At 34.2% G+C, this 7,574-nt stretch overlaps 1 protein-coding gene across 4 annotated transcripts in view; it reads left to right on the top strand.

Annotated features, from left to right (window-relative positions):
* Positions 1-722: 722 nt before the first annotated feature.
* Positions 723-7,574, top strand: part of LOC110026312 — a 41,880-nt gene continuing 35,028 nt past the window's right edge. For 2 of the 4 annotated variants that reach the window (XM_020727203.1, XM_020727204.1), the window contains exon 1: positions 723-1,055. The gene's annotated coding sequence lies outside the window, so the exon portion shown is untranslated. Of the gene's footprint in view, positions 1,056-1,282; positions 1,337-1,380; positions 1,497-7,574 lie in introns of those variants that run through there. The other 2 variants (XM_020727206.1, XM_020727205.1) reach the window with 2 other exon arrangements.

Genomic DNA, 7,574 nt, shown 5'->3' with positions numbered 1-7,574 from the left:
TATGAAGGGAAAGAGTCAAAGTTCTCCTATGAATAAGCTTGTGCACAACTGCACAAGATCGATCATAGCTTGTTCATGAACTGTGCTAATCAAGTATGCATTTTTAAGCTCGTCGAATTTCGTTTAACATGACTAACATATTTTTCCTAACAATTTGCTCGTATAAAACTCGAGAAATACTCGGATAAAGCTTGGTTACCATTCAATTATGCCTCATTTATTTTGATAAACAAACAGTTCGTTAATAAGATTACTAATTTTTATGTGAATCAAACTCAAATTAATGAACACGAACTCGAACATAGGCTTAAAAGCTTGATTAGAGTTCGAGCCGAGGTCGAGTATACTTAAAAAAAAAGACAAACAAACGTGTTCGGGTACGAACATGCACCTTACTGCATTGACTGGCTCAATTTATTTATGGTTCTACTTTCTAATCTCATACAAATATTGTTTTAAAAATTATCCCTGTTTAAAATTATCAAAAGGTTGATTTATTTACAAATATACCGCTTAAAAGCTTTTATACTTACATATCTAACTATAAACCTTTAATATATTCATGAAAATATGCATTTCACCTGGTATAAATTAAAATAATAATATTTTTCATATTATATAAAAAAATTTGTTGAAAAAAAAAATTAAATTAAAATTAAAATTATGGTGTTACATATGTAAATACATAGTAACGTAGACATTGATAAATGCCCCAAAAAAATATAGCTGCCATGCTACTACATGACTGTCCGGGCGGCTGCAGCTGCGTGACTACCAAGCTGCTCTTTTTTTCCGACGCAGCAATCAGTCCTCGTCCAAGCCGTCTCCTTCAAGAAAAAACAGATACCTCCAAAGAATAGAAACGGTTTTGCGCCTCCGATTGTCGCGAGGCTTGCTCCGGCCTCACTCACGACGTCACCCTCTTTCGCTCGCTCGCTCGCTTTACTCCGCTTACTCCGATCCCGACAGCTAGGTGAACTCCAGGAGGGAGACGATTGAGCGAGCACAGTTCCGACCTCGACAACCCTAGCTGCACTCGATCCATCCTCTCCCGGGTACGTAGCTTTCCCCGTTTTTAACCTTCGGTTTCTTAGCCTTATCATCGTTACTTTATCCAAAACTTACCTAATCGAACCCACCCTTGTCTCGTGAAAATCGAACATCGAGATAGCATGTGAGCATGTGCGCGCGCTTTTATCTGATCACTTTATGGATTTACTTGTATATATTTTATAAAGCTTAGGTTTTGGTCTGGGACTTTTGCGGGGAGTCCAGCGAGTATTTCGTTCAGTTTTGCGTTTGTCCTGGTGTTTGGTATTGATCTTGAACTTATTAGGTGGGTTTGTTAACTCTGTCCTTTGGTTTGGCTTGGAAGCCAATCCGTTCATCTTCCCTGTTTATGTTGTCAATTTTCATAAATCTGTGCTTATTGATGGCTGTTGGTGCTGGCAACTGCTGAAGATCTACACTTTCGCGTTACTTATTCCTAGAAATAGGTAAAATTTCGTTCTTTTCTGGATCTCTGTAAGTGTCATTCAACTCGTGTAGTGCAATTGATTTCAGCATTTAAGGGTTGGATGGAGATAATAGTGGGAGTTTTAGTTTCAATTTCGTTAAGAAGGTGAGGAATTGTTGTGCTACTCATGCTCCGAGCGAAGAAGATTATTTAACGGACAAAGGATGTTTTCAGGAAATTTATGAGGTGATGTTAGTGACTGCCTCCTTGTGGGACTACCTATCTTTGCAAGCAGCCCTGTAGTTAGCCAGAGTTTATCCCAAAAACCTGATTAGCTTGCTGTATTTTTGGTTTCAGAAGCCTTGAACTCTTTTATCACATGACCGTAATCTTGTCTGGAGCCATTCCTCCTTACTTTATCCGCTTTGTGCTTTTTCCTGTTTCTGTCTGTAAAAAGTGTTGTTACTGTGGTATGGTGTGGGTGGAGGGATAGGTTTTTCGGGAGATATTGTGAAATGAGATTATGACACTCCTTCATGCTTGCATTCTTTTTCTTATGGTTTTTAAGAAGGAAATGGAGTTGTATTAAAACTTTTTATTTGAAGCAAGATTGCTCAAAGGTCCCTAAAAGGTGATGCACTATGTTTGTGTTTGTATATGCATGGATGTATATATACAGGGCACGAGGAACTGCAGAAATTTTTTCAACTTTTTGTAATTAAAACTCTTATTAAGATTGTCTTATGCGTTGTTATGTAAAATGCTGATTACTTAGTACAGTTTGTAGATCTATTCATTTTCTAGAATAATTTAAGAATGTCTACTTGGTTTTCTCTAACCTTGCTTTTCTAGGGCTAGGAAATCAAACTTCTCTACCTGTACTTGGGCTTTCTCTTGTTAATGTCCTTATTTTTTTGATTAATAGATGATTTCTACTTGGAAATTTCTTCATTATTGTTTAGGCACTATCATTTATCTCTACATCATAAACTATTTTGTTGTGGGTGGAGAATCCTCGCGGCTGCTGGTAAATGGTTGAATCACTAACAAGATGGTGTTAATTTATCCGATAACTATGAATGAAAGCATTTCATCAACGGGGAAAATAATTTATAGTTTCTTGCAATTGCTTACATTGTAATATTTGAATTGCTGGATACTGTTGGAATGGCTTGCATGTCTGGTGATGTTCTCAAAACTAAAAATTTTTATTTATTGTTGACATGACTGTATTTTCTTATTTCATTTTTCTATTTTATTACATCAGGGATCGACTTTAAGCCCATATCCTTTTGCTTTAGTTTTGGATTCTCTTACTGGACATTTACAGGAGGATGTACATTGGTTTATGCTTTTCGCTGATGATATTCTTTTTTTGGATAAGACTAGAGAATGAGTTCAGAAAAAACTTGAATTATGGAGGTCTACATTGGAGTATAAAGGGCTTAATTTGAGTAGTTCTAAAATTGAATATATGAAATGTAATTTTAGTTGTAGTATCTCTAGTAGCAGAGTTGTAACTATGAGTGATTAAATCATTAAAATGTGTGAACGTTTTAGATATTTCGGGTCTATTGTTCAAGGTGATGGTGATATAGACGTGGATGTTACTAGTAGAATTTAAGTCGGTTGATTGAGTGGAGGAATGCATCAGGCCTATTGTGTGATAGACAATTACCTCTCAGACTGAAAGGAAAATTTTATAAGATAATGGTGAGACTTACAATGTTCTATGACAAATATTGTTGTCCTTTAAAAGAGAAGCATAAAACAAAGTAAAGTGCTGCTGAGATGAGAATGCTTAGCTGGATGAGTAGCTTGACACTTTGAGATAAAATGCAAAATAAATATATCCATGATAGTGTTGGTTTAACTTCAGTGGCAGACAAGATTAGAGAGATTTATCTTAGATGATTTGGTTGAATTAAACGTCGACCATTTGATGATCCGGTTAGGAGAGTAGATGCTTTAGATTCGTCTTATATTAAGAAAGACAAAGGTAGTCCTAAAAAGACTTGGGATTATTGTATAAAAAATAATCTTAATCTATTAGAATTAAATGAAAATATGTCTGTCAATAGGACACAATGGAGAAAAAGGATTTATGTAGTCAACCCCACTTAGTGGGATAAAAGCTTGTTGTTGTTGTTGTTGTATTATCTGGAAGAGTTCTCCATGGATGTGACCCACATGGACTGTACAACAGGTTTGAGTAAACTGAAATGAAGTTTGATTGTTTAACACACACACACACACACACACACACACACACACAAAGAAGAATCGAACTTTGTTCTAGCATTCAAGTTTCTTTGTGAATCAAATATACTTTGCTCTGATTAAAGTATTTAAGGATAAATTTCATGTTTTTATGTATCTGGCTAATGTAAACATATGTTTAATTTAATGTTAACACTGCATACAGCTATCCTTACGAAGGAATGGAAAACAATCTGTAATGATAATCTAAATATTTTGGAAAAAGCTGACAGTGATGATATAATAACTCACTAATAGCTAAGTTGGGCATGCCAAAATGAATATGTCAGGAAAGATATACAATATAACTCGGAAGGAATTCGTGAGAGATGATGTTTTAGGGGGAAAAAAAAACATAGTATTGTCTTTTGAAAATAAAGTAATACAAAATATGCTTAAGCGTTTTGAGATTATATGATGGAGACTTGAAGATGCTTTAATGTTTGAAACTGTGCAAAAAGATTTGTACGAAATAGAGGTAACACTTTGGCCATCATGGTCATGAATGTAATAGGATGATTCTTGGAGCTTATATAAAGTACTTGGTAATTGTGCTAAGTGACATAAATCTAATGATGATGATAAAAGAGAGGATTTTCCTTCCTTATTGAAATGCTTATTATTTGGATAAAGTTTACATTGCTGCAGCAAAGTGCCTTCACAACCTATAGCTGGTTGCTTTTGGAAGAAATTTATTCATGAATTTTGAATGAGTTTTGAGATGCCTTTATCTCTGAATAATTTGTGGCTCAATGAAATTACGAAATTAAGCCATGTCATCTCAATTGTCTTAGTATTTGCAATGAAATATTATTCATGCACAAGAAATCAATATGCTGTTGATATTTTTCTGATTGACCGCTGAAATGAACCTTAGGGGTTTTTTTGCAGTGCTAATTTTTTTTCTATCCTCCTGTCTTAGTGCTAGATGTCAAAAAGATATCAATGTTATTAGATGTCAGTGCCATGTATCAAATTTCATGTGTTTGATTTAGTATTATTTTTTTAAAAAATGATTATGTTTCCAAGGTTGCAATTGTTTTGTTCAATGTTATTCTTAGACTCTAGTGCATTTATGGTCAGCTTACCCTCTACCTATCATCTTATATATAAAGTGATTTGTAATAGAATTTTTTGCTGATTCATGTGGCAAAGTGTCCATAACCCAGAACAATAAAATAATTGAACAAATGAGGTATCGAAGTTAGATTTTAATGCATATAATATTTCATAAACTGGTAAAGGATAGAAATAATAACTTTGATGGCTGACATGAGTTCAAAACTGCAAACTAAAACTATAAAAATCATAACTTGACATAAAATCACAAACAAATTTTGCCTTCGCAATTACTTGGGCTTACCATAATAATTGATGCAATTGGTAGGATAGAATATGCAAAATAATTAAAATAAACTTTGGTTAGTTATATTGCTAAGGTTGTTCAGTTCTTTGTACACATCACTTTTAAGCGTAATGGTATCCTGTGCCCATGACATGATTAATAGTCACCATGACGTGAAACAGCTCGTCTACAACTTCTGCAATACAAGGCATTCACTTTAATTGTAAATTTTTATATTTATTTCCACATACATTCTTACTTTGTCATTTTATTACAATGAAATGCAGCACCACCAATTGCATTTTTTTAATCTTTAGCGGAGCAGTGTAATTTTTCTCAGCGATAGGATTATTTTCAAAGAAATTTGGGGTATTGGTTTGCCCCTTAACTTTTATTTCCATCTATTAAAGTGATGCTTAAATTTGTAACTCGCCATTGATGTCCCTTGCTTGCTGCCCAATAGCTTAGCTTTTCCCCAAACTGCGTCCATTCAAACATATTAAGTTATAGATATACAATGGTATTTGCCTGCCTCTTTATGCTCTTGAAAAGGCTGAAAAATATTCTGACAAATATTAGTGTCCTAGATACAATAGGTTATGTGTAGATTGTATGGCTTCATCATGATTTCTTTCTCGTATTATTTCCAGACAAGCTTTGAAGTTACCATACTTTTTGAATTGTGTATAATCTCCTTCTTTAGGTTCAATCCTGCTAACACGCATGATAAATGGGTTGCCAAACATGATAATATCCTTCTGCTTCATGACGAATATATAAGAACAATTTTTTCACTGCCCATTTGCTTTGCATGAGCAATTAGTTCTCTTCTATGAGATTATTTTGTACATTTTATGAATCCATGTTGGTTAACAAAGGAATTAGTTTCTCTCTCCCTGATTGTTTGGTGTTTATTCATTTTGTTCCTTTGATGTTATATCAGCATAACTCTATGCTGCTAAGCATGCTCTTTGTGATGTGTGAAATTTTATGGTACATTAAAACGCTTTTGCCTATCAAACATATATCAATGAAGTTCATGCATCTATTTGATGGCAGAATCCATAGAGGCAACATTAATTTTCAATACATTGTATCATGGCAATTCATGTGAGACTTTCATTAACATGATTAACAAAACAGGTTTCATGTTGGGTATCGCAATTTAAAAAATTCATATGATTGTTTTAGTTTTCTGCATATTAAAGCTTGCCACCTAAGACAATCATTTCCATAAAACTTCTAATGTTCTTTTCAGCATTTTTTTATTTCACATTTATGCAACAACAATGTGGCCCTTTCTGAAATCTACTCTAATGTCATCAAATTTTGGCATTTGATTCTAGGTTCATCTACCCATGCATCATTATTTCTTAAGCTAATCCATTTGTTAACATCAATTATGTAACGTTCATGAAGTGATTACTATTTCTGCTTAGGAGGGAAAGGGAAAAAATGTAAAGAAGAGAACTTTTTAGTATCTTAAGTCAATCTTTCCAAATGCATGTTTTATAGTAGTTTATGTAAAGAAGGATGTATATGATTAAAAAATTTTGTTTTGTTTGTTGATGCACGAGTTGAACAATCTTTTGGATTATTTCTTGTTTTATATGATATAGAGACTATTGGCCCACTTCAACTACAAGTACTTGGCATCAAGCACCCATACTGATTGGTCTTTTCAATGCATCCTTAAGTTTAGGGATTCCATGTGTGGGTCTGTCGGTCAACTTTTTCAATTGATTAGATTTATTTGAAAAATATGATATATGAAAATAATTTTTGAGATTTAATTTAAATATAAAAGATAGTTGGGTTTTGAAAGTAGTGTGTTTTAGTTTTTGAAAAATGAGACCAAATGGATCTCATTCGTCCAATAGTTTGCATAATCGTGCCTGATACCGCGAATACTACACCCTCCTGAAAGATAAGTGTAGACCTCGGCGATAGACCCAATCCAGCAAACTAAGAGATTTGAGACAACCGTTTAGTCTGCGAACCTTTTATATATGACCGACAAGTTCCCCTATTTAATACAAAGATTAAATAGGGTTTATTTTATCTGGGTTCCAAGTTCCCTATAGAGGCAAGCCCCTATAATTAATTACATCCCAAATGACGGGAGTCATTTGAGAAAACTCTCGATAATGATCAATGGTTCTAGTCTTCAAGAATTCAAGGTTCAGGTTTTCAAGGTAGGACGTAGAAGGGCAAATGGGAGTGGCTCAAACATGAACAGTAGGAGAACCCTCAGTGACTTCCCAAACTATCCTACTGTGTGGTTATGTTTTGGAAAAGATGTTATTCAATAGTTCAATCCTGCCAATTTTATTACTTAGGACTTACATTTGCATAATACCCGATTATACAAATAGCCCACAGAGAAATGAGGGTTTACATCATACCGTACGATAACCTCGGAACCTAAATCGAGTTAGGACTCATGTCACACCACATAGTTGTACAAGAGCCTAAAAATGGAGTATGGGGATTTACGCCACGCTAGGCGAGCTA

Source organism: Phalaenopsis equestris, unplaced genomic scaffold, assembly GCF_001263595.1.
Source record: "Phalaenopsis equestris unplaced genomic scaffold, ASM126359v1 Scaffold000364, whole genome shotgun sequence".
Classification (NCBI taxonomy): domain Eukaryota; kingdom Viridiplantae; phylum Streptophyta; class Magnoliopsida; order Asparagales; family Orchidaceae; genus Phalaenopsis; species Phalaenopsis equestris.
This window is presented reverse-complemented; position numbering and strand designations above follow the sequence as displayed.